At 46.1% G+C, this 27,951-nt stretch overlaps 1 protein-coding gene and 1 long non-coding RNA gene across 3 annotated transcripts in view; one reads left to right on the forward strand and one right to left on the reverse strand.

Annotated features, from left to right (window-relative positions):
* The window catches only part of STUM (stum, mechanosensory transduction mediator homolog), a 56,111-nt gene that overhangs the window by 26,447 nt on the left and 1,713 nt on the right, over nucleotides 1-27,951 (reverse strand). The gene's annotated exons all lie outside the window — the stretch shown is intronic.
* On the forward strand, nucleotides 2,349-27,343 carry LOC116659265. The gene is made up of 3 exons (XR_004314509.1): nucleotides 2,349-2,994; nucleotides 26,204-26,414; nucleotides 26,982-27,343. It is a non-coding gene; the product is annotated as an uncharacterized LOC116659265 (long non-coding RNA).

The following is a 27,951-nucleotide window of genomic DNA, read 5'->3' on the forward strand; positions in this document are numbered from 1 at the left end:
CCAGGAATCTCAATCCAGACATGACAATGTCTGCAAGCATAAGGACAGCCCCTCCTCTGGTCCTCTTTCAGGCATGAAGAAACATTTCCCTGATCAGTGCTAACTGGGTCACCTGATCATTTCTGAACCAGTCACCCATAAGAGGGTTGGAGTTACAAGACTGGCTTGGACTGGTCCTCTTGGTGGAAAGGATGCTGGGAGTCAATGTCCATGCCCACCACACATGACCTTTACCTGAGCGTAGTGGCCCTCTCTCCTCTTCACCTCTGGGCACATGCCCTCCTAGGCAACCAGATCTCCAAATCAATCCCAAAGACCACTAAGGTGAGATGTCACAGCTAGACATCCAGAGAGTCCCTCTGAATAATCTTTGCATTTTAAAAATGCCCTACCCCAGTGTCCCTCACAGATGAATGGATATAGAAAATATGAAATATGCAGGGGAGGGTATAGCTCAAGTGGTAGAGTGAATGCTTAGCATGCATAAGGTCCTGGGTTCAATCCCCAGTACCTCCTCTAAGAATAAATAAATAAATAAATCAAATTACATCCCCCTACCAAAAAAAAAAAGAACAAAGAAAGAAAATATGGAATATGTATACAATGAAATACTATCCTGTCTTATAAAGGAAGGAAATCTGACACATGATTCAACCTGAGTAAATCTTGAAGACATTATGCTAAGTTGAATAAGCCAATCATAAAAGGACAAGTATGGTATGATTCCACACAGATACAGAAATTAAAAGAGAGGTTACTAGGGGCTATGGGAATGGGGAGTTACTGTTTAATGGATACAGAGTTTCAGTTTGGGATGATAAGAAAGTTCTGGAGATAGATGGTGGCGTGGCAATAGTCACACACATTGTGAATATACTTAATGTCACAGAGTTGTACGCTTAAAAATAGTTAAATGGTAAACTTTATGTTATGTATATTTTACCACAATACGAAAAGTGACCTTTGGACATCTGCTAACTCACTAGTCATTGGCAGCCTAAGTGAGAGGCGAGCCTTTACCAGGGACGCACACACCCTACACAGCAGCCACTTGGGGGCCTAGACTCTGTGGAATCTCTCCATGACTGAATTTAATTTCATCGTGGCTTTTAGCATACAGGAAGAATCCTTTTTTCTTCTCTGACTTGAATACCATGCTGATTAAAGAGGTCCAACCTACAGGGAGGCGTTGTGTTAATATAACTGAGCAAGACCACAGGGGGCCTGCCCCCATATCCTCTGCTATAACTTCTCTCTGAAGTACCCAGATAAGAATTCCTGAATTTTTCAGATGCTAAAACCAACAGGGAATGGAAGAAATTAACTGTCTGATGATCAGGAGCACATGGCCCCCAGACCCTCTGTCACCTGAGGACTGATCACCATCAACCAGTTAGAGAATGTACACCAGCTGATCACAGACCCAGGGACACCCCTCCCTCACCTTGCCTTTAAAAATGTCTTGCGGACCTCTTGGGGAGTGTTGGAAGTGTTAGCTATCTTGATTGTGGTGGTGATTTCAACGGTGTATACATCTATCAAAATTCCATCAAATTGCACATCTGAAATATGTGTAGTTTACTGTACAGGAATCACACTATAATAAAGGTGTTTAAAAATGTTTTAAAATTTTTGTTCAAATGCCTTACTGAAGCACTACGAGGAGTTTGGGGGTTTTTTGGTTACCAGCCACCCATTCGTTCTCCTTGCTCGTCCCTGCAATAAACCTTTCTCTGCTCCAAACTCCGATGTTTTGGTTTGTTTGGCCTCACTTTGCGTCAGGTACGCTGAACTTGCATTCAGTAACATGAAAAACATGAACTTTCCAAAGTCAGGGCTGCTGGCCCCGCGAGGGGCACTCACAGCTGGGGACCCCGGAACACACAGCCTGCCCATCCCCTGCCCCAGTACAGCGCCATCCCTCTAACTCTGCCCCTGCAGCCAGAAGCTCCCGGAGATTGTGTGTCACCCCCTTTAATGAGGTTGCTTCTGAGATGTGGAGTCAGGCAGACCATCAATCCACCTGCCAGGGAGCGGCTGGGAGAAGAGCTGTGTTCCTTTCTGGTGATCCCCGTCTGACTACTGAGCCAAGGAGAGAAGCACCGGGTCAGACAGAGCTGCTTCCGCAGCCGATACAGCACTCAGAGCAGAACTCATTAGGTGAAGGGAGACTCAGCTGGGGCTTTGCAGCCTCGACAGAACATTCTCTTTCCAGCGGTGGAAACAAGCAGCCTAGGAGCTGGGAGGGCGGGGCTTGGCCCCAGCCCAGCTCTGGGGAGCAGCTACCACCAGACATTGCCTATTAGGGCAAGAAGACTGCAGATGTGAAAGGCTGAAGTCGTGCTTGGAGTGTGGTTCCCTTTGATATTCTGGAAGTTCAGACTAGCCACTCTAGGTCCCCATCACCTAAAAGAGGGCTGGAAAATGGGTGAGTGAGTAAGGCATGCAGTTCTGTAGGAACATTTGGGTTTTTTTTTTTTTTTTTTTCTTCTTGGAAATGGCACGTTAGGAAATCTTGTCCTCTGATGAACTCCAAGAAATTCCTGTCCCGTTCTCCCCAGCAGGGACAGTGTAGGCGGAGGCTGGCCCACTGCCTCTACCCTCTCACCCACTCTGCCCCCAGACTTCTCCATAGCCACTTAGCCACCCCTACTCTGCTCCCCATGACCCAGGGACCAGCTGGCCTAGCTGCTGAGTTCAGGGCCGGCTCACTTCCATCCTGCCTCTCCCAGGCTACCACCCTGGGGACTTTGTTAGCTCGGGGGCCAGAGTGGCCTGCCAGAGAACCAGCCAGCAATCTCTCTCTCTGGGAACCCTTCAGCTCCCAGCTGGGGTGGTTTCAAACTTTCTGCTACTTTTCCTGCATCTCCCCATCCTCTGTGTGTGATGGGGCAGAGTGACAATGCTCCCCTTCACTTGAGGCTCACTCTGGGCCAGGCCTGTTCAAGTGCTCCACCTGCGAAGTCTCCTTCAGCCCTCACAAAACCTCTTGAGGTGAGTGCTCCTTGCAAGGGAGGTGGTGAGGCAGCGGGCCTGGGCCAGGGTGTCCACGTCAACCCAGCTCTGCCCACTTCCAACCTCGGGCAGGTCAGCTAGGCTCTCTGTGCCTCCGGTCCTCCTCCTGCCCAGTCAGGGTGATGTTAACAGTACCTGCTTCACAGGTGACTTAGGCAGCTCGGGCTGCCATAACAAAGTGCCACACACCGAGTGGCTTAACAGAAATTGATTTCTCATGGTTTTAGAAGCTGGGAAGTCCGAGACCAAGGTGCTGGTGGATTTTGGTTTCTGGTGAGAGCTCTCTTCCGGCTTTCAGGGGGCTGCCATTTCACTGTGTTCTCATGAGGTGCAGGGAGAAAGAGTGAGCCTCTGGTGTCTCCTCATATAAAGATACTAACTCCATCAAGACGGCCCCACCCTTATGACCTCATTTAACCTTAGTTTCCTCCTAAAGACCCCATCTCCAAATACAGACACATTGAGGATTAAGGCTTCAACATATGAAGGTGGGAGGCAGGGAAGGCAGACCCAGTTCAGCCCAACAGGCCTGGTGTGATGAGTAAGTGAGTTAATACACACAGAGCTCCTGCAACGGCACATGTCTCACACCTGCAGTGAGAGTCCAGGTGTGTGACCCAGGCCGATGCTCTCCACCCTAGCATGGGGTGACAGTCCATATCTGCTCTGTTTGCTTGTCCCCTGAGAGTGCGGGGCAGGCCTTTCCCTGGAGGGTTATGAGGTCTGCAGCCCTGGAGTCCCCTGATACCCAGCTTGGTGCCGCCTTCCATCACTCTGGCTCATTCACCGCCACAGCGTGCCTCCCCACCACCACTTCTGGGCTTCAGGAGTCCTGTCACAGCCCCAGCTCAGGTGCAGCCCTGGGGATGTTTTGATTCTCTCACTCTATAACAGATTTCTGAAGTTCACCCACCTACCCACACTGTGCCCCATATCTCCTTCAGAAAGGTGCTTCCTGTTCACACAGGGCAAAGACTTGGTAGAGAGGAACCAGACTGATGGACCCAAATCTATTAATCAGTATGAGTAACTCCCCCAAGGAAACCCCTCAATCCTGCTTCAGGTTTGCATCAGGGACAGTTTCTCTGATAGTTTTTCCATTTGCTTGGCCTGCAAGTCAGTTGTAGTCCCCATAGCCCCTTCCGCCACTCAACTCTCTCCATCCTGAGAATTGGCAATGATAACATCCCCACCCTCAGCTCCCCTAGGCGTACGTGTTTTGGTGAGGTCACCACATCCCTCACCTGTATAGTCATCTGTAATTTCTACTTACATCACATCACTTCCCCTTCCTCTGGAAACAGGGCCTAGAGCTTCCCTTGGGACCTTCCTCTCCCCCATGCTCAAGCCATGAATTTTGGGTGGGACTGACCTTGGCCCCCAACTCCCAAGGCGGATGCATGATACAGATCTGGCCAATCCAGACATTCCACTCCCCAGGTCACATGATTGGCTCAGAGATGGGCACATGATTCAAGACAGGCCAGTGAGATTCAGTTCCAGGAGTTTTACTGGACCAATTGGAAGAAAAAGCCCTTTTTTCACTGGAATTGCCAGGTGAAAGGCTAGAAAGAGTAGAGCCAGGGATGGCAAGGCTGATGCAACACTTTGGAAAACCTCAGTGTGCAGTAACTGACCAAGGTGGGGATTCAGATCGCCGTATCAGAACTGCCCAGGTAGCACTGCTGTGGGTGTTGAACCAACTTTCAGATGGTTGTATTAAAACAAGCCAGGGGAGAAAATACAGCTCAGCAGTAGAGCACGGGCTTAGCATTCACGAGGTTCAATCCCCAGGACCTCTATTAAAATAAGTAAATAAATAAACCTAATTACCTTGCACCTACCCCCAAAACAAAACAAAACAAAACCAAATAAGCCAAACTCCACAACCTGCAACAGGCCCAGGACTCGGGCAGGACCTCCATCCTGCCTCCCCTGTGGGCAAGAGAAGGAAGGTGTGGCCACATCCCACAGACTAGGGCTCACGGTCAGGGGACCTGGGCTCTCACCCTGGCTCCGTGACTGCCCTGTGACCCAGGCGAGTCCTCGCCTCTGAGCCTTGGTGTTTGCACCTGTAAATTGAGACGCTTGGATGGCATGTTCCCCAAGAACCTTTCCAGCTCTAACTTTTTGTGGCCCTGGGCCTGTGAAAAAGAAGAAAGCCACACCGGCAGAACCAGCACCACGGGGCCCACAGCCTTCCTGCTCAGTGGCAGGGCAGAGCCACCAGGGGTGGGGCCAGGTCGGGGGAGGATTTGAGCATTTGCTCAGAGGCTGGAGGAACCACCTACATGTGGGCTTTCCCTGTGACAGGCAGAGAGGATGCCTGGGCCCTAGGAACACTGGCCAGTGGCTGACTCAGGGACTCTGGGAACGCGGGGAGGTTGCCTTGCCCACCTAACCCTCCTGCAGGTCTGCCCACTGGGGCAGCTTGTGCAGAGCTCCTCTGACCCAGAGGTCTTGGGTGCTCTGTGCTGAGGCGGGGTCTGCCCTTGGTGCCACGGGACGAGCTCTGCTTTCTGCCTCCCTGTGGCACCTGGCGGCACAGGACCATCAGCCTCCACACCTTGGGTTTCCCAGTTTTCGCTATAGCCCAGCTTCATGAGAACAGCATGGCAGACCCAGGATTTAGTTGAGTGACTAAATTTCAGGCACTTCATACACACTTGTTGAAAGCTGTTAAATGCACGTCAGAGCTATTTTAAAAGAAGAAAGGAAGAAAGGAAGAAAGAAAGAAAGAAAGAAAGAAAGAAAGAAAGAAAGAAAGAAAGAAAGAAAGAAAGAAAGAAAGAAAGAAAGAAAGAAAGAAAAAGAAAGGAAGGAAGAAAGAAAAAGAAAGAAAGGAAGGAAGGTAGGAAGGAAGGAAGGAAGGAAAGCAAGCCCCATACCTGTTCCCCGAGAATCTCATAGTCAAAAAAGCTCTCATCTTTCCAAGGTCAAATTACATCTCAGTGGCCTTGACCTGGAACACCTGTGCTGTGAATGCCTCTCTGTGGAGAGAGGTGAGGGCACAGGCCTCCTTGATGATACACATCACAGGTTCTCACGGCAGCCCTAACATAATATTAGCAGAACCTGGTCTTCACCACGGATAAAAATCACAGATACTTCCATATCACACTGAAGCTGAGAAGTAGATGTCTCAGAATATCAATGACACTTATTAATATTTCAAAGTTATGGTACTTATTAGACCCACTGCTGAATTTTCTTATTTCAGTGCATTAATTCAGAAGCATGGTGTTTCTATATACAAATTTGTTTTTAGTATTTTGATAACAGTTTTTTAATATCATCAGTTTTCTTTGTAGGTCTGTGTGTTAAATGCTTCAAAAAATGAATTAAAAATCATTCTGAGAAGGGATACAAGGCTTTACCAGACTGCTCGTGGGTCCAATGGCACCAAAACAAAGTTCAGAACCCCTGGATTTGGGTCTCTCTAATATCTCCTCCAGGGCTCAACCCTGCCACTCTTCAATTACAAAGTACGGAAGGCCATTTGATTGGACTCCGGGTCTCCTGTGCCAGGGAAGGAGGGAGGCAGGAGGAGAGGAAAGCCCGCTAAGTGATGCCAGAAGGAAACCAAGGAGGGAGGTGGCTTGGCGACCCTGGGTAGGAACTTCTCTCCCACAGAGTCTCTGCCTTAAACCAATGGCTGCTGCCTCTGTTCAGGGTTCTGAGGCTTTCTACCTGTTGGAGGCGCTATGCTCAGACTCTTCTCTCCTACTCTACAGCTTTTTATTGTATTTTATATGGTGCTTGCGGGCATCGTTGGATGTTCTGACACTGCCAACGTGCTTTGGATGAGCCCTGTTGCTAAGAAACAAATCCTAGAGGTATCTTTAAACATACAGCTCCATAAAAGCACATTCCTCCTCACTCAACTCCAGTGTGTCTTTTCTTGGGCCGCTTAGGTTAAATTAACAGCTGTTTTCCAAAGGCCTCACTTTGAGCCTCAAGGAAAATCCAAAGAACTGCTTCAATGACCCAAACGGAGGAGCCACTTTCAGAGCTCAGGGTGTTGGCCTTGGACAGAAAGGAGGGCACTGCCCCAGTCAAAGCTGCTTGCAGGCTCTGAGCAGGGGACTGGTGAAGGAGGGCCCTAGGAGGGGCCAGCTCAGGCTACAGGGACCTGATGGGCAGAGACACCTCAAGGAACCCACAAGCTGCAGCCTTGTCCTGGGGGCTCCTTTTAGGATTTCTAGGAACCGCTGACCTCACCATTCCCTGCAGAGCAGTTCCAAGTTAAACATGCTTTAGACCAAATCCAGCCACAGCTTCTCTCCCTGGAAGGCTCCATTCTTCCCGGCGTGTCCACCAGCCAGCACAGAGCAAGGGCTCCGGTGTGGATACCACCTCCCCCTCCCAGCCCCAAAGGCAGAGTGGCCACATGGGCAGGCCCTGCTGGTAGCAGTCGCTCCTGGTTCCCTTCTTCTCCCCCAGCCCTGCCTATGGGGACACCACAGAACACCACAGACTGAGGCTCTCCGGGAGTTTCTCAAATGATGTTGTTCTTTTTTAAAGATGCAGGTTTCCCAGTCCCATCCTACTCCTACTAATACTAAACCAGGCTCTCTGAGAATGAAAGCTGGGATTTGACATTTAACAAGCTTCTCAGGGGATTCTGATGCACCCTGAGGCCAAAATACCACAGCCTAGGACCACACGTCAGCCATGTCCCTGACTCGCTATTCTGTTCCCAAATTACCAAGCACCTGTTAGGACCTGTGCATTGTACCACCCTTGGAGGGCAGAGCTGAGTGAGGACCGCTCCTAACTCGACAGGCCCGTGGTCTAGCGGCCCTGCTGGTTCACACAGCACCGTTCTCTCAGCACTGCAGTGGGAGGGTTGGCTTCACCTCAATATAAACTCTAAGGATGATAATAATATTTAAATTAAAATAAAACAATTTTAAAATAGGCAAAGAACCTGAATAAACATTTCTCCAAAGAAGACAAATGGCCAACAGATACAGGAAAAAGTACTCAACATCCCTAATCATCAGGGAAACGCAAATCAATGAGGTATCACCTCACACCTGTTAGAATGGCTATTATTTTTATGTACATACACATTTATATACATATATGTACATATATATGTGTGTATATATATATATATATAATGGATTGCTATTCAGTCTTAGAAAAAGAAGGAAATCCTGCCATTTGCAAAAACATGGATGAAACTTGAGGGCATTATACTAAGTGAAATTAGCCAGACACAGAAAGACAAATGTTGCATGATCTCATTTACAGGTGGAATCTAAAAAAAGAGCCAAACTCCTAGTAACAGACAGTAAAATTGTGGTTACCAGAGGCTGGGGTGTAGGGAAAAGGAGAGGTAAAAGAATAAATTCCTTTAGAGCTTGGGGGGGAATGTAATTCTCATTATGTTCCAAGCAACTATTCTAAGCCTTTTGTCTGTAATACTCCCTCCATCTTCAAAAGAGTCCCATGAAGCAGATGCTATCATTATCCCCATTTTGCAGATCAAGAAACTGAGGCACAAGAGGTTAAGTAACTTGCCCAAGGTCACACAACTATCACAGGGCAGCGTGAGATCTAGGTCCTCAAGAAAATAAAGAAGTTATACCGAGGCAAGGGTCACCAGGATTCAGAGAAGCACACACAAAACAACTGAAGATCCCTGACTCCCCATCATCAAAAGCCCTTTTGCCTGGGAACCCCCAGGGGCCTCTCCCTTCCACACCCTCACCTCTGTGCAATGTGACAGGTAGTTCTGCTTCTGCTTACTTTTCTCTCCCAGAGAATGAAATCTTCCTGTTCCTGGCAGGGGGAGCAAGGGCCAGTCCTGGTCTTTCTGTACCCTGAGCATTTTAGAGCATCTCAGAAGGCAACGCCCCAGGGCAAAGCTCCCCACTGCAGTGCACACCTGGGCCTCCCTCCGCTCAGAGCCCTAAGACAGGGGAGGTCCGCTCCTCCCCACAGCAGGGCAGTGGCCACCAGAGGGGGCAACAGGCAGAAAGGCTGCAGTCCTGGGGCTGCTGTGTTCTTGGCTCCGCAGGCTCCTTCCCTTTCCTAGCCGCCCACCAGCCCCAGCCAAGCTGCCTGCTACTGATGTATTATTAAAAGAAAAAAAAAAAAAACCTCTAAATTAAGTATGTGTTAAGGGAAGAGGCTGGAGCAGCTCTCCAGGCACCATTCTGATTCTGATTCCCACTCTGGACAGGGCAGTGAGGCACTTTCCAGCAGCTCTCCATGCCAAATTCCTCCGGCTATTTTAGGGCAAATAAAAATGCCTGGGAAGCCCTCTGAGCAGCCCTGGAAGCCATCACTGCAGGCCGGTCATCTGGTCGTAAACAAGTCACTCCACCCAGGGTTGCCAGCCAGGCACGTGTCATGCCCCAGGCAGGGAAGCCCCAGCAGCAAAGATGCCAGCTTTCCACATGCCTCCACTGTGGGGCACAGCCCACATCCTCCTCAGGATGAGCCTTGCTTCAAGCCCCACTACTCTAAAAGCACAAAAGGCCTCATGCCTCTTCACACTCTTTTCTTTTTTCAAAAAACACACTTTGACAAATAATAAGTCGGTGGTGGCTACTGTCTCCGGTGTTTGTAGACTAGACAGGCCACTGGCCTTTCCCCATTGTGTGAGGGTGAGACTGTGGATTGTGGAGCTGGTGGTCTGTGCCTTTCTAACTTGTGTGGACTCTGAACGTGCCCTTGTCCTGTGCACACGCAGGGCACCAGTGTGCAGGCTCACCCGCGCACACATCGGGTGTGCACACAACCTCTCCCGGGCATCCAAGTTTGGCTTCAGGAAACGGAGATCAGCAACTGCCAGACAGAGAGTCTGACACATCCTCTGGATGGTCCTGTTCGAATTTCCTGCGCTACATAAATAATAACAGTCAACACAACGGCTTTCCAGTAATTCATAATTCCTTATGATTCATAATTCTGTATGATTCAAACCCCTTGCCTGTGCCCAGGTGCTCACTTAGGCAGCTCCTGGCACTGAGTGCCCGGCCGGCTCACTAAAGAGCCCTCAGTGGAATTTACCTCATGCTGATACAGTTCCACTTTTAACCCCTTTTACCGGTCATCTCTTTTCTGAAACATTTTTAGTTATTAGAAAACCCTCTGTCTTATTTGCTCTGCTTCTCCCTTGATGGCTTTGTATATTCCATTTTCTGGAAAATAAAGTTGAACTGTGAAGCCCCTCTGTTTGTGAGCCAAACAAATATCTGGCTAGCATCATTGATGAAGTTTGGTGCCATTGGAACCGTTTACCTCTTCTTCTAATTAAATCTGCTTTTCCTTAACTGCTGGCATTCAAGAGGACTACAAAACTTTCTTATCCAATGTCTTCTTTCTTTGTTTAACAGTTAGTATTGTTACATTTTTGTTTCCTATTCTTTTCCATTGTAGATGTTCAGCATTTTAGGAATACTGTGCATTAAATGGGATTTTTAAATTTTACAAATCTGGTTAAAAGGAAAAATAGAGCTCTCAGGCTCTTCACCAACTCTTGGGCAGCTCCGGGGTGTCTGGTCTTCAAAGGTTTAATGAATCCAGGGTTTAGACAGACTGCAGGTCATTCTGACCTGGACGGGACCATTGATTAGCAGAGAAGGCTCCCACGACCCATGACCTCACTGGCTTCATCCAGCCAGCAGGCTGGCCTCGCGCTCCCCTGACCAGGTCCACTTCCCAGAAGCCCCTCGTGTTGATCGCGTTGTTCAGATATCCAGGTCTCTGCTATAACATGGATTCTTGGAATCAGATTTGTAGCATTTGAGGGAGCAGCAATGGGTAGCTGCCAAATTCACCACCTACTTTCCCCCAACCATATCAACCTCAGCCTTCAATGTGCAAAAATCTCCACAAAAATCATGTTTATGGAAATTTTATCGCCATGGCAACCGTAAAGGTCTCACAAAGTATTTTTAAAATAGCAAATTAACAAAGCCCACTTATAAAAAATCTAAAAACTGTTCCTTGATGGGCATTAGCGAACACACAGACTCTAACAAAGACAAAATTCGTTTTGTAACATGATAGCCAAAAGTCAGTAAAAAGGGCTCCTCGCCCTGAATTTACTGGGGACAGAGGGTTGAATTTGTGAAAGTCAAGTTAGATTTTTCTAATAAGAGGCTGCATCTTGGATTTATTCTGGAAAATGACACTAAGATCTTCTGGTGCAGAAAAATGTGGATAAGAGACCTGAACTGCCGAAATACTAATTTCTTACTTTCTATTTTCACATCACTGATATTATTACCTTCCCCACTCTGCAAGACTATTCCATTTTTAACTTATAGGTTTTCAAGTTGCATAAGCTTCTGCCGCTGTGACTTAGCCTGGCTGAATCTCTATTATAAAACCTGCTTCTCAGAAGTCTGAACACAAATCACACAGGAGGGGAGAAAAAAAAAAAAAAACAGATTCAGAAGTACCCAACCAGAACCTTTTTGCTCTTTAAAAATGTAAATTGGTATGGCTATCAAAGGGGATCCTTTTAAGTAGATGATGCACTAATTTTTGGTGTCTTTTGTAAAGACTTGAAACGTAATAGGCGTATTTTGATGACTCTTCTCATAACAAGGAATCTTCGGAGGTTTTAACAACTCAAACAGTGCAGGTTTTTTTTGAGAGGAGAGGAAGAAAAATCAAACCATGCACCTGATGGCTTCATTCTTTAGCTGCTCTCAATCTCCAAGGGGGGTGGGTGTGGGTGGGGCAGCCGAAGGAAATGGGGGTCAGAAAGTAAAATGATTGGTCCTCCGGAGCAGAATGCACACTGGATTGAGGTGGTGATTTGCTTTCAGTGTCTTCCATTTATAGCAGGAAGCATAAGGAGGAATAGCTGTTACAAGTACAAACAGCCTGGGCCGATGCTGCATCTGCCAAATGATCACAAAGATGGACAAATATCAAAAAGTCACCTGTGAATGGTGAGCTAGTTCTTAAAAGGTAGACAGTGTGTGGACTCACATCACGGAGAGAAGGGGAGAGTGGGCTGAGTGGCCAACAGGCAAATAAAGACAGGGCTCCAGGGTGAAGGAGGGCAGTGGCTCCAGCACCTGAGTCTCCTGGGGGGCAGGGGGCAGAACCCTGGCTTCTGCCTCTGGGGAGGGAGGTGCAGCCCAGAGATCTCTGAGCGAAGCGCCAGGGGCCAGCGCTGCCCAGGGAGGAGCTGGGACTGATGCCTGTCGTTAGGCGAGAAGATGAAAAACCATACAGGAAAACACAGAAAGAAGATTCTGGGACCCCAGGGGCACCCGCTCTGTACCATGTCAAGCCCCCCTCCCCTCCCCGCCTCGCCCCCACCCCAGGCATTCTTGGGAATGTGGCATCTCACGAGCACGAGAGCCATTTGGAAGCTGGACGCCCACGCTTTTCTGGCTCCGTGTACTGGCTGTTCCAGAGCTTCCAGGAGGAAGACTGTTAGAAACCAGCTTCTTTAGGAAAACCGGGCTGGGGAGCGGGGTGGGGGTGGGGAGGAGTGATGCCAAGCTGATGGTTTTCGATCCTACAGCCCAGCTGGGGATGCTAAAAAGAAAGGTCTCTGTGCCAGTGGGGGTCAGGGTCTTAATGCAGCAACCGTTGACTGAGGCCTGGGCCAGACCAGAAGAACCCACAAAGAGAGTGAAACACTGATGATTAGCAACAGAAGGTGCAGAAAGGGGGTTGTTGTCTGAGTCTGGAGAGGTTGCCTGGAGGAAAGGGTGGCTGCAGGACAGAAGCCACGGTCACACAGGTCACACACAAGAAGGGGAAGGGAGCTGGAGGGGCCAACATCCAACCTCTCTCTTCCTTTCCTCCATCCCCTCTGAATGCCTCCCACTGGCCAACACACCTGGAGCAGGTGACGTCACACAGGTCAGCTCCTGGCCAGGGATGGGTGGAGAATGGATGGGGGAGGGAGGGAAGGGGGTGAAAGCCTTGTCTCCTGCCCGCCTCTGCAAGGGCAAGACTCGCTCCCTCAGAACAGGAAAGCGTGAGATCAGCCGGGCCACGTGGGTGGGCTCAGCAGGACAAGCTGCAGGCACCGAGCCCCTGTTCACTTCCTGACTTAAAGGGACACGGTGCAATGACCTTGATCTTATCTCATTAACTCTCTCAGTGCAAACAAGGAATCAAGAATAATCATCACTCCTGCTTCAGATGGGTACAAAGTGGGGCCCATCAGGGAAGTGGGCACTGTGGGGCCAAGGGTGCCGTTGTGACAGTCCTGGAACCAGAAGCCAGGATTCTGGATCTCAGCCTGGCAGGGGCCACACTCCTTCCCAGCTCATTATCAGTCGTCAAGTGGGGCTGGGGTCCTGCTCCGTACTCTGCACTGGACCACACTCTAGGGGGTGACATGAAAGAGACAAGACTAACCCACAGGCTAGATTAGAAAACCCAAAGTTAGAGCAGCAGGTAGATAATCCAAAACAGTAATTAAATGCTTGATTTTAAGGCATATTCTACCCATCACCCTTTCTCCTACCGCTAGTCAGTGTGCACTGTCTTCAGACTGATGTTAAGAATCACGTGCATTTCCCCTCATGACTGGCGGTAGTGCTGATCCCCTGATGCCTGGGGGTGGTGGGTGGGGAAACCCCATGCAGAATGTGGAGCGATGGGATGCAAACAGCACTGGGGAGACATACTGCTTGCTGCTCACTCCTTCCTTCCTTGGGTCTACCTTTTTTTTTTTTAACTTAAGTATAGTTGATTTACAATGTTGTGTTAGTCTCAGGTGTACAGCATAGTGATTCAGTTATACCTATGTATTTTATTTTTCAGATTCTTTTCCATTATAGGTTATTACAAGATATTGAATATAGTTCCCCATGCTATACAGCAGGTCCCTGTTTGTTCTCTGGGTCTACCTTTAAGGAGTGCTCAGGTGGATTTCCAAGTACCTACATCCTGACACAAGGCAGACCCAGCTCTCGAATCCTCAGGGGAACCCACACAGGAACATCTACAACGTCCTGTGGCATGTTCCGTGCACTGGGCTCAGAGGAGGAGCTAGCAGGAAAAATAAAGCCCACAGCCGTCCCACCCAAGCGTGGGCCCAAGCAATGGGGTATCTTGCCAAGGCCATGGCTTTTCTCTACTTTCCTTTAGCCCATATTCCACTTGATTCTATCCCAACTAGCGGTCAGGGAGAGAGTGATGAGGAGAATACACCTCAAATCAATTCTCAAGCACTGGAGTGAGGCCCTATTCCTTAGGATGTCTCAGGCTCAGAGTCCAGGCACAGGCACTGAGGTACAAGACCTCCAAAGCCTGGCCACACCCGACCTGTGAGCTTGGGTGCATCAGCCACTGCCTGCCTTTCTGCCTTGAGCCTCAGAACCCCAGTTTCAGGTCCTAAGATAGTTATGTTTCTTTCTTTCCTCCCTAAGTTAAGCCATATGGTGATCCCTGCAAAGATTCCACTTGTATGTTCAATCCACATGACCCCTCAGAATGGGCAAGGCCAAGGGGTGGCTCTCCCAAGCCCTCCCAGCATGGTGTGGTCAGTGGTCACTGGCTTGAGGATGGTTTCTTTGAGGTCCACAAATGATTCTTGGACTCTATACTGAGATATCAAAGAGAGGAATCACCAAGACAAGGAACTTCTCCAAAAATAGATCTGCAGCATTGGTACCTGCTCCAGCTCTGGCTGAAGCAGTCACATGCCTGACCAGCCCCCAAAGAAGGCTGGAAATGATGCAGCCGGGTCAATCCCAACCAGACACTGCAAGGCAGGCCAGTTGCATGCACTGTGCATGAGAAACTCATTTCACTTATAATCAAGCCTGTGGTGCTGCTGGAGCAGAGGAATGGCTTTCATTCCCAAATGACTGTGGTAAACTTCTATGCCACCTCGGGGTATTAATGGTAGACATCCCCAGGAAAATTCCCCTGGGGGTCTGCAAGCCAGTGCCATCTTGCACCGTGACTTTCCTCCTCTGGCCCCAGACGGTGCCTGAGTTAGTTAGAGCTGGCAGACCTTAAATGATAGGAAAGCACTTACTTAGGGTATAGTGGTTTGGATTTAGGTGCAGTTCCTAAGTATGAACTATATGAGGTCAGAATGTTTGGCTTTTAACCACATACTTTCTAACTTTTTACTTTAAAATCCTTTCCAACTGACAGAAAAGTTTCAAGAATAAGACAGAAAATTTCTGTCTACCCTTTGCCCAGATTACCAATTTTTAACACTTCACTACTTTTGTTTTGTCCTTCTTTCTCTTTCAGTCTTCATATTTTATTTCCTCTGAACCATTTGTAAGCAGGCTGCATAGATCATGGCTCTTTATCCCTTAATATTTCAGTGTGTTTCCAAAGACAGAGGTATTCTCTCACGTATTCATAGCACAGTTACTGACTTTAGGAACCCTAATACGGATACAATATTTTATCTAACATACAGTCCATATTCCAGTTTTGTCAGCTGTCTCAATAATGTCCTCACTGGTGTTCTTTTTCCCTCCACTACAGAATCCAATCCCCCCAAGATTACACTTTGCATTTAGTTGTCACATTTTTTCCTCTCCTTTTTCATAACAATGACGCGTTTGAAGAATACCGGGCAGGTATTTTGTAGAATGCCCTCAATTTGGGCTTTTCTGATATTTTCTCATAAGCAGATTCAGATCATGTGCCCCGAGCTGGAGTACCACACAAACGATGTTGTTTCCCTCTCAGGATATCACGCCAGGAGGCATGCGATGTCTGTCTGTTTCTCCTTGGTGATGCTAACTTTTTAAACAGCTTTAATGAGATGTACTCACATACTGTAATAGTCACCCATTTAATCATTCAGTGGCTTTTAGAATATTCAGGATTGTGCAACCATCACCACAATCAATTTTAGAACATTTTTGTCTCCCCAAAAAGAAACCCCCTACTCATTAACAATCATTCCCCACAGCCTCCCAAAGATACCACTCCTCCCCAGACAACTACTTTCTGTCTCTACAGACTCGCCCATTCTGGACATTGCATGTAAATGGAATCATGCAATATATGGTCTTTTGTGACTGACTTCTTTCACCTAGAATAATGGTTTCAAGGTCCAGGTAACGTGATTTTGTTCACCCAGTCAAGATGCTGTCTGGTTTCTCCACTGTATAATTTTTTCCCCTTGCAAGTTATAAGCATTCTGTGGAGAGACACTTTAAGATCATGCGAATATCCTGTTTCTCATCGAAATTTCCCGTAGATTTAATTTGGTGGCTAGTGCCCAAACCAATCTTTATTAAAATGGTTTACTAAGATTGATCACGTCCACTGCTCCCTCCTCCCCATCCCTGCCCGCACTTATCAGCTATTAGCTATACAGCTTGAAAGGATGGAAGGTGATCTGGCTCTTCCCAGTCACACGGTGACTGTTCCCAATGAATCCCCTGCAGAGCAAGCCTTCTGTCCCAGCAATGGGGGAGCCAACACCCCTCCTCTTCCCATGTCCCTCCCCTGAGTGGCTGGACCACCAAGGACACCCCAGAGACACACAGCACTCTTCCCATCCTGCCTCAGCCGCAAGATTAGATCCCTGACTTCCCTCTGAGCCAGGAAGTCTGAGAAGTGACGTTAAAGCCTGTGTCCCTTGGGTAAGGGACACACTCACTAGGCTGAGGGAGCAAGGACGTGCTCTTGACTCCGCCTTCACAACCAGAAGTCAGTATCCACACACATCTCTCCTTCAACAAATACCTACCAGACTGAGCTAGGAGCTGTCACAGGCAGACGATGACAAAGCATAGCCCCTACCCTCCAGGAGGTGATTCGAGTAAGAGGATTAAGACAACAGCAGAAGAACAGAATTTAAAGGGAGCAAGAGAACTGTCCTAAGTGGCCTGACAGTCCCAGGAATGGGCAAAAAAGGCTTAGGAGGGAGGGCTGTCAGAGATGGGCCTTGAAGGTGGGCAGGATTTAGACATGATGGGGGAGGGTGTTCCAGGCAGGAGTACAGAGGAGCCAAATCACACAAGCAGCACCATAAAAGCAAGTTGTCCAGTTTGACTAAATAAACGGAGGGAAAGAAAAAGTGAAGTTCACTGAATCCTTGTGGGTCCAATGTGGAATATGAACTTAGTCTGCGGACAACAGGGAGCTACTGAAGATTTCAGAGCAGAAGAATGAAATGGTCAGAGCCAAGACAAAGGCGGAGATGGCTTAATCTGCTAACATAGAAATTCTGTTAAAACAGTGATGTAAGGGGGAGGGTATAGCTCAAATGGTAGAGTGCATGCTTAGCATGCATGAGGTCCTGGGTTCAATCCCCAGTACCTCCTCTAAAACTAAATAAATAAACCTAATTACCTCCCCTCCCAAAAATAAAATAAAACAGTGATATAATACTAAAGCCACAGAGAGCTGTGGCCCAGGAAGGTGCTGTCGGCCCTCCCTTCTGCTGAGTGGCCTAAGGATGACCCCACAGCCGGGGGCAATGTCCCTCTATCCCCAGAGGGAGGGGCTCACTTCTTCTCGGAAGTGGCTCATGTTTCAGCTTAGGCCACTGGTGCCATGCTATTACATTTTCCCTCTTTGGTGAGATGCTTCTTTTTAAAACAAAACAGAAAATAAAATATGACAACCTCCCAAACAATGTCTGTCCCCGAAGCCTCCAGGAGGCCTGCGTCTCGCCCATCTGTGGCACCAGGGTGGGCCTCGCCTTCTGAGCCGTGAGTTCCTGACTGGCAGAACTCCAACACAGCCACCACCAAAAGATGCCCAAACAATCACTCGTCCCAAAAGCACCTGCCTGAAGGTGTTCTTGGCACGTTAAGTTTCCAGGGTTCTGAAAGCAAAGTGGCCAAATGGTGAGATTGGAAGGCAGGGCTGGGGAAGGAGTGGAAGGCTCTGAATTTGCTAAAAACCTCTGAACTGTACACTTTGAAAGAGTGACTTTTCTATGGTATGCAACTATGTCTCAATAAAGCTGTCATGAGGGGAAAAAAGGCCGGGGCAGCAAGCAGAGGAAGGTCCAGGCAGTGGAATCGGATGTGGTCACCGACAGGTCACGTGTTGTCCCCTGAGCCCTCACCAGATCTTTGTAACACCCGTGCACTCATTTAATTGGACAAATAGTAATTAACCCTCCACTACAAGCCAGGCACTGAGGTGAGCAGAAGGGCCTCGGGCTGGGGTAAGTGATGTGAGGTTGTGGGTAAGAGCCTTGGGTCCAGGAAGAGGCCTCTTCTCTGTAAAGTGAAGGGGTTGGATGGCCCTAAAGCTGCCTGACCCTGGGAAAGATGCAACATTTTCTTTGTTGAGGTTTTAGGACAGAGTCTTCTCCACAAACACATTATTCTTGGCCTTGGGGTCAAACTTCTCCATCAATGAAGACCAAAGCTTACAGAAGACCTGGCGATGGACCATATACAGTCCACGTTCCAGGACAGCCCTGGTCTCGTGTCATTTTATTCCTTTCAAGAAAAATGGCTTCTTCAATGAATTTAAGACTTTTCATAAAATAAACACACACTAAGTAACCATCAGCAGACCAATGGATAAAGATGTGGTACATAGACATATACTCAGCTATAAGAAAGAATGAAATTCTGCCATTTTCAACAATGTAGATGGACTTAGAGGGTACCATGCTTAGTGACGTAAGTCAGACAGAGAAAGACAAATACTGTATGCTCTCACTTACATGTAGAATCTAAAAAAGAAAACAAATGAATATAACAAAGCAGACTCACAGAACAAATTAGTGGAGAGGGAAGTGGGAGGGACAAGATAGGGGTAGAGGATTAAGAGATCAAACTACTAGGTATAAAATAAATAAGCAACAAGGATAGACTTATTGTGCAGCACAGGGAATACAGCCATCATTTTGTAATAACTTTAAATGAAGTACAATCTATAAAAATATTGAATCACTACTTTGTACACTTGAAACTAATATAATATTGTAAATCAACTACACTTCAATAAAAATTAATTCAATTTAAAAATAAATAAAATAAAAGCATAATTAATCTTTCGAATAAGAAAATACTGTCCCCTCACCATTGCCTCGACTTTTCCCTAGAAATGCCATTCTTCATTAACATGGCTTGGAGAAATTGTACTCAGCTGGGACCACTGACCCCAGCACCCAGTTCTCACTGGGAAGTTCCCATGCTGAATGCACATCTGCAGGGGCATTTGTGTGTGTGTGCATGTGTGAACACACACATTCACTCACCAGTCTGATGTGCCTACAGCCTCTTACCAGACGGTAGAGTTGGCCCTAGAGACTTCCCATGTCTCACTGAGGCCCAGGGTCTGGGAGGATACACTGGCAAAAGCTTCTCCTACATGGAGAACCAAGCCCTAGAGAAAGCACCCTGCTCCCTCCTCCCCCCCAGCATGCCAGGCGTGTGCTCGGCTCTGTGCCACCAGGGACCAGATGCTGGAAAAGGCTGCAGTGCTTAAGGCTCCCCTGCTGCCCTTGGGGTAGCTGTGAAGAAAATCCCAGGAACCACCTTGGGAACAAAGGAAACTTTGCCAATGTGAACTGGTAGTGATAACCCCCTTTCTGACCATGGAGTGCTTCATGGTTAGCAGAACATCATGACCTTGTGAGGTGGCAGAGCAGGGACTACTTCCATTTTAGGGATGGAGAAACTGGGGCTCAGGGAGGTGAAGTGGCTGGAGGCTGCAAGCTCCTGGAGAACTAGAACCAGCTGTCAGGCCTCCTGACTTCTAGTTCACCCCCTTTCCACACCACCTTGAGCCTCATGAATCTGATGCACAGCTGGAGATGTGACTTAGTCTAGTGCCCTCCAGGTCATCTGTTCAGCCTGCTGCTCATTTCCCCTGTGGCCAACTTTGCCGGGAAAGCACTCCCTCACCCCTGGGGCCTGGATTAGACTGGCCAGCAGCCACCCCTCCCTCCCCTCCATGAAAGCACACATCCACTATCTGCTGTATTACATTATATCCTCCCAGTAGACCATCAGCACCTGGAGCGCAGGGAACGCGTCTCCTTTGACTGTGCATCTCAGTTTGGGTACAGACTTGGACCACAGCAGGAGTGCAGAGAGCTTCTGGGGAGTGGTGTGCCATAGAAGGCACTCAGAGTCAGCTCTGTCCTCTGCTCAGCATGCTCCTCAATCTACACTGGACTGAAACACAAACTTCCTCTGTCTCATTTGCTGACTAACTACATTCACTCCCCACAGCAGCATCGTTCCTTGCAACATCTCAGAAGAAATGGGGATGCTCTTTATGTCATTGAACCTGACCCAGTCACCCCTCAAAGTGACATTGGCTTGTAAATGATCCTGCAATGGATACATAGACAGGGAGGGTAAATAGAGTGGAGTGTAGACATGGTCGTCCCAGACATTTAGCATTTCACCATTGTCAAAACAATGCTGCGTTTGCATTAGAGCGCCATAACCCTGTGAGGCTGTTTTTCAAAACAATGCTTACTTAAGTTTTCTAATTATAAAAGTAATACATTTTATGCTCATTTTAGAAAATATAGAAAAGTATAAAGAAAATAATCACCCACGCTCCCACCACCTGTTACCATGTTAATGTATTTTCTTCCTGTCTTTATCTATCAGCTACCTTATATTTTCTTGATTTTAAGATGCCATTGAAAATAAAAATACATCATTAATTTAGCAATAACTTTTTAAGAAAAAATGAAAGAAAGAAAAAAATTATGCATTTCAATATCAATAGTAATACACACCTGAAATTCAGAAATACCCAAAAAGTGGGGAAAGGAGGTGCCTTAGAATCAAGCAAATAAAATCAAGCAAACAAAAATATTTGAGATTACACTGACAGCCCAGTTTTCAACATACTTCTTTCCTTTACACCCTAAACTTTCCACAGCATCAGAAACTCTGTGTAAACATCATTTGAATCAGCATATAATATTCTACCATAAATAGCTTTTATTTAACTATTTTTATATTGTTGTTATTTGGGTTTGTTTATAACTTTCAATACATTTATAAATTTATAATAAATTTATATATATAAATATTAGAAATTATAAATAGTATAAAGCTTCATGGCACATCTTTACGTGTAAAAATTTGTCCATGTTTTTAATTGCTTCCTTAAGAAGATTTCCTGCAAGTGAAATTACTGAATTAATGGATGTGAACATTTTAAGACTCTTGATATATAAGTGCTAAACTGTTTTCCAGAAAAGATGCCCCAATTTACATTCCTGTCAGGAGTGTATAAAAGTCCCTTTTCCTTCTGTAACATTGACTCTTATCCTTAGGAAGAAAAAAAAGCAACAGCAAATAATACAAATGCACAGTTTTTAAAAAATCAAATAGAGGAGAAAAGTTTTTAATGAAAGGCTACAGTCCCTTATCCTAGCTGTCCCTGCTCTGAGTCCAGCTTCCCAAAGTCGATCACTTCTATTTCTGGTTTAAGCATATTCATTTATTCAACTTACGTTTATTGAGTATCTATTATGAACCAGGCACTGTTCTAGGGTGCAGGGATACTGCAATGAACAAAACAGATCAAAAAACAAAAAATAAAAAAACCAAAATAACACCCTGCCCTCATGGAAGATACATTCAAATGCAGGGAGACAGAAAGCAGGAAAAATAAGTAAAAGATACAGTATGTTTGATAGTGAGGGTGCCCTTAAGGAAAATGAAGTAGGATAAGATATGAAGTCTGAGGAGGAGGGGGAGACCATCTGGAAGGTGTTACGCACTGAACTGTGTCCCCTCAAAACTCATGTGTTGAAGTCTTAACTCCCCCTGCCTCATCATGTGGCTATATTTGGAGATAAGGTCTTAAAAGAGGTTAAATAACTTAAAATGAGGTCTTTAGGATGTGCCCTAATCCAATATGACTGGTGTCCTTAAAAGAAGAAGAGACTCGGACAGAGACACAGAGAGAGAAGACCACGTGAAGATCCAGGGGAAATGTGGTCATCTACAAGCCAAGGAGAGAGGACTCAGGAGAAACCAACCCTGCTAACATCTTGATCCTGGACTTCCAGCCTCCAGAACTGTGAGAAAATAAATTATTCTTGATTAAGCCACCCAGTCCATGGTATGTGTTATGGGCAGCCCTAGCAAACTAATACAAAAGGCCTCACTGAGCTGGTGACGTTTGAGAAAGACAGAGGATGTGAAGGAGCCAGTCCCATAGACAGCTGTAGGATAAGTACTCAGGCAGAAGGAAGAGCAACTGCAAAAGCCTTGAGGTGAGAAGGTGCCTCTGACATATTCCAGAAACAGCAAAGAGGCCAGTGGGGCTGGAGCAGAGTGAGCAAGAGGTAGAGTAGAAGAGGAAATCAGAAAGATAGCTGTCAGGGGTGGAGATGCTATGGCAGGTGCTGTGCTGTCCAATATGGCAGCCACTGTAGCTAGTGGTCACTTGAATGGAGCTGGTCCAAACTGAGATGTACTGTAAGTATAAAATTCACAACAGATTTTGAAAACCTAGTACATACCAAAAGGAATATAAAAATCTCATTAGTAATTTTTATATTGATAAGCATTGAATGGCAATATTTTAGATATGCTGGGTTAAGTACAATACACTAATAAAGTTAATTTCACTTGTTCCTTTTTACTTCTTTATAATATAGGCACTAGAACATTTTAGATTATATTTGTGGTTCATGTTGTATTTCTTTTGAAAAGTTCTGGCTTAGGGCCTGGTAGGTCATAATAAGGACTTGAGCTTTTACTTGAGTGATATGAGAGCCACTGGAGGGTTTCCAGCTCAAAAGGGACATGATCTGACTCACTCATGCTTTAAAAGAATCACTCCTATTGCCTTGTTGAGGACAGACTGTCAGTAAAGGCAAGCATCCCATTAAGAGGCCACTGCACTCTGGAGAAGGTGAGGGCTTGGACCAGTGAGGTAGACACAAAGTGGTTAGAAGTGGTCAGATACCAACTAGACTTTGAAAGCAGAGCCAAGTATTTTCTGACAGATTGGGCGTGGGGTGTGAGAAAAAGAGGAGTTGAGGATGAGTCCCAGTTTTTGTCTGAGCTACTGGAAGGATGCCATTTGCTGAGATGGGGAAATACAAGGGAGAAATAAGTTTGGGGAAGAAAATCAAAAGTTTGGTTTTTGGATAAGTTAAGTCTACAATGGCTTTTGGTTTCCAAGGGGAGATGTTGAGAAGTCAGTTGGATATAAGGCTCTGGAAGTCAGGGGAAAGTTTGAGCTAGAGATTTGGATCTGGGAGTCACTATCACAAGGATGCAATTTAGAGCCATGAGCACGAACATCAGGGGGGATGAATGTAGGCAGAAAAGAGATGGAGATCAAAGAGAAGATCAAGATTAAGATGATTAAGTGCCCTGGGGAACTCTCAAGTTTAGAAGTTGATGAGCAAAGGAAACAGAGAAAGATTCATAAGATATGAAGAAAACTAGGAGACGGTGGTGTTCCAGAAGCCAAGTAAAGGCTGTGTTTTGAGGAGGGAGTGAGCAATTGTATCCAGTGCTCCTGAGAGGTCTGGGAAGATGAAGACAGAATTGAGCACAGAATTCAGCCACCTGGAGGAGACTGGTGATCCTGATAAGTGCAGTTTTGGTGAGTGATGGAGGCAAAAACATGCATAGAGTGGGTTCAAGAGAAAGAGAGAAGAGGGACTGATGACAAGTCTAGACAACTCTTTCAGAGATTGCACTGTAAAGGGGAATAGAGATACAGGCAATAGGCAGAAGTGGGTGTAGGATCGAGAGAGGCTATTTCAAAGAGACGGGAGACAATTTCAGTATGTATGTGTGCTAAGAATGAGCCATTAGACAAAGGAAAATTGACGATGCCAGAAGGTGTAGGAATTCTTCTGGTGTTTTCCTAATCTCCAGAGTATGCTTATATTGCTTTTTCATGTTTTATCAACTTTAGGCATCATTTATTGATTTTCTGCTATGATACATAAGAGTTAGCTTACTTACACCGCCTTCATCTCCCTTCTACTCTTGTTCCAACATTATCCCATTTTCCCAGTACCTCACTATTTCAGTTCATCTGTTGACTTCCTTGGTAGCCCTTTTTTCTGGGTCTATCAACTATAGACAGCATGTCTTGATCACCTACTTTAGCTGAGGAGGGTGTTCACACCTGTACCCTAAGTTAAGTCAGCTTTGGTAGGTTGTGTTGGGACAATAACAACACTCACACAGCAGAAAAATCACAGCCACTCACATGACATGTCATGCCCTGCTTCTGAAATCCTCTTTATTCTGGGAACCATGTTGAAAAGCAGCCCTCATCCAAGACCTGCCATTCTCATGAGAGAGGGAAAAGAACAATGGCAGAACCTCACAATACCTCTTAAAATCTCTGTGTGACATATGTCACTTCCACTCATTCAGTTGGCCAAAGCAAGTCACATGACCAACCCTGATTTATCAATGGGCAGGGAAGGAAATAGCCCCCTCCGTATGAATAATGGTAAGCCCTATATGGCATTAAGTTGGGATGTGCCCTCATCCTTCAGGGAAGACAGTGGATAAGTGGGGACAATAATTTAATTTATCACAATCTCCTTGCCAACTTCTACAAGCTGTTTATTTTATTTTATATTGCCAAGGTAAAAAATCATACATCCTCCTTTATAACTGCTATTAAGTAATCTTCAGTTCTTTGCCTGTGGTTGATCTTAGAAGTTAAAAACTAGTGAGGAGCACTTATATCATTATGACTAAGCAAATATTCTTCACTACAGAATCAAAGAGAAGCTAAGAGCCCATATTGTGCACCACTGTTCCAATGGCAGACCCTACACACTTAAAAGAGCCTTTCTTACATTCTACCACTTGCTCAAAATCAGGCTACATACTGATTTGCTTTCTATCTGAGTTATCCCTTTAGAAAAAAATTGTTTGTTTGTTTTTCCTGAAATTGTTATTATCTCTCTTTTTTATTATCAGTAGAAGAAACATGTGCCTTCTACATCATAATCCTAATATCCTCAAATTCTTTCTCATTTATTGTTTGGAATCTTCTATTATTCTTCTTGAGGCCTGCTGACCTCCTGATATAATTGGGTAGGTTGCTTCATTTGGGGATCTTAATGATTTTGCATAGCTTTTTGTCTTTACTACAGTTATTAATTGCCTTCTGTTTTTCTTGCTTGTTTTCTGGGGTTTTTTTTTTTTTTTCATCATAACTTTAATCTCTTGCAGTATACCAATAATACTCTCTACTCTGTGGAATGTCCCCTTCTTATACCATCCTCAGAAACCTCTTTCCTGGAGCCTTCCATCCTCCCACTCTAATGAAGACTGACTGCTCTCCAGGCCTGCTGAACAGTTTTATCCTAGGTTGCTTTTCATGGCTGCTCTGAATTGGATCCATTATTCCCTAGACCTCATATCTTCTTTCTTGGCTTACTCTCTTGCTTTGATGAAATACATCCTTAAATTACTTCTTTATAAAGGTTGAATAGGATGTAAATTTCCTTGGTCCTTTCATCCTCAGGCCTGCCTCACTTATATATAAAATAAAGTCATTGAACCAGATGATCTTTAATGCTTATTTCAGGAGTATAATTCTGGTCAATGTGCATTCATAAGTAGCATACTATATCAAAGAGAAACTTGAAATGGTTCTTGCGCTCAAGGAACTTACAATCTATTTAGACAGACAAAGAATAAACCCTTGAAACAGTAATAAAAAAATCAATGATACAAAAGATGCCACAAGATAGGGAATCATCAATTAGAGGTTCAGGCTGACAGGAAAGAGAGAAGAAGCCCAGTCAGCCTGTGGAACTCTAACCAGGGAAGCAAGACATTAGGTGAGTGTCAAAGAGTAGGCAGTATATTATGGATAGATGAAATATTTATGAATATTCAACAGTAGATTAATAGCTAACACTAATCTGATGGAATGGTTAACGGTCAATGGAAACTCTCCTCTCTCCCACTTTCCCTGCCATTATCTGAGTTATCAATATTTTCATTTCACCACGTCAATCAAGATAGATACAGTTTTTAAATAAGAAAGTATAATTTTGCTCCCAAGCCATAGATAAATTCTCTGGCCATTTTGGGGTATAATGGTGAACTTTCATTCCATGAGTATTGTACATACTTATAAATGCCATCCTTGTTGGACTGTGAAGGTACTGGCTATAGTCTTTACTAGTAGGTATTCCATATGATCCTGAATACGACTGGGGGAAACTCTCTTTACCATCATCCATTTTTCAAAGTTATTTTGTAATGTTTCAACGAGGAGTCAGAGTGATCACAAATCATTTCTCCTTCCCATCCACTTCCAGGGAGAGGACACATCCCTCTTATGGTATGTTATCCTGACAGCATTGTTGCTTGGATCTAGAAGGCACCAGTGAATTGTAAGGACTGGGCTTCTCCATGGCAGGTCCTGCCGACTGGATGGACGTGAGACACTATATCAGAGAAAAACCGTGCTTTCATTCAGCCCAATGCTTGCACTCTCGTCCAGTTTGCAAATGAGGAGAGGATTTGCAGGTAAGGAAGTTTCCAGGAAAAAAAAGAAGGGCTCTTAGGACCAGTGCTATGACCAATTTCCAGAGAGTGAGAAGGAAGTGAGGATAGTTATGCTTGGGGCCCCATGATGGATACTCTCAGCAAGGTCTAACCTAATACTACTCCCTCTGGGAGGCTTTCTCTGAACCCCCACCCCAATCTAGGAAGAATCAATCACTGCTAAAATGCTGTTCCTTCTGCCATCATAGCACTTACCAGATTTAAACAAAGTTTGCATCAATTTTCCCCTAAAATCTATGACATCTTGACTGATTTATTCATCTTCACATCCCCAGTGCCAGGCACGTGGTGGATGCTGTGTTTGTCGAATGAATGAGTGAATGGATGAAAAGAAGCTTCATTTCCTTAAAGGGCAGAGCCAGACATGAATATTCAGTTATCACAGGAGTGTCAGATAAGCCAGGAGGACCTGGAGAAGTGGGTCTGGGCTGAGGGAAAAATTTCCAAGAGCCATTCAAACCATTGGGGGTGAGTGGGGGTAGGACGGTGGGGAGCCTGCAAGTTTGCCTGTGCTGCTTTGTCATCCAGGACTCCACTGCAGGTCCAGAGGAGCAGAGGTCAATAGGTACTCAGAAGAAAGGTCCCAGAGGGCACCCACACACACCAGCGATGGGACCAGTGCTCAGCTTTGCAGAAGGGCAAAGAGCAAGAGAGACCCAGGGTCTCTGGAGCACTCTCTGTTGGCCAGACCCCAAGTTCTACGTAATCTTATTTCATCCTGCCAGCAACCCGGAGAGACATGCATCGCTGACACACACAAAAAACACCACCGAGGATCAAGAACCCCCTTCAGTGTGGAGAGTGGCGGGGCCTTTGCACCCAATCAACTGTTCAGTGACAACCAAAACAATAAAATGCCTGGATTTAGTCACTGAAAATTCAGAAGTCTGTATACCCACGGTTCACCTCACCCTGTTTTATTACTTTTGTAGTTTGCTTTTTTCCCTCTTTATTTTCTTCTGGCTTCTTAGAAAGGTTTCTTACCAAAATCCCATAGGATTCTGATCTAACAAAGGGAAGTGTAAAAAGGTAAAAACTGATGTCCAGGGCAGAGGGGCAGGAGGGCAGGGGGCCAGAGGGAGTGGCAGCAGGGCTAAGGGTGGAAAAGAGGCTTCCTGAGGTGGACCCACGAGGGCACGTGGAGGTGCACAGGGGGACTGCCTGACTGGACAGAGACTTGGTGAAGCCCCTCCCACCTGGCACCAATGTGTTTCTTTCCTCAAAGACCATAAGATGGCATTAGCTTCACCACTTAAAAAAAAAAAAATGGAATCAAGACACATCCCTGCTCATAATCTTCACATCCCCAGAGAGATGGGCAGGGAGTGTGTTTTCACTCCAGCAGGTGGGAATTTCCGACACAACTAAATGAAGGTCGGCTTGCCTCCTCACGGTGTTTAAATGTGCAGAGAGGGCTGGCCTGATGACACCAACCAGGGAAGCAGGCTGCTGGAGGCACCAACAAAGGGAAAGCCTAAATAAAGACCACCTTCTTGCT

Source organism: Camelus ferus, chromosome 23, assembly GCF_009834535.1.
Source record: "Camelus ferus isolate YT-003-E chromosome 23, BCGSAC_Cfer_1.0, whole genome shotgun sequence".
In the NCBI taxonomy this organism is placed as follows: Eukaryota; Metazoa; Chordata; class Mammalia; order Artiodactyla; family Camelidae; genus Camelus; species Camelus ferus.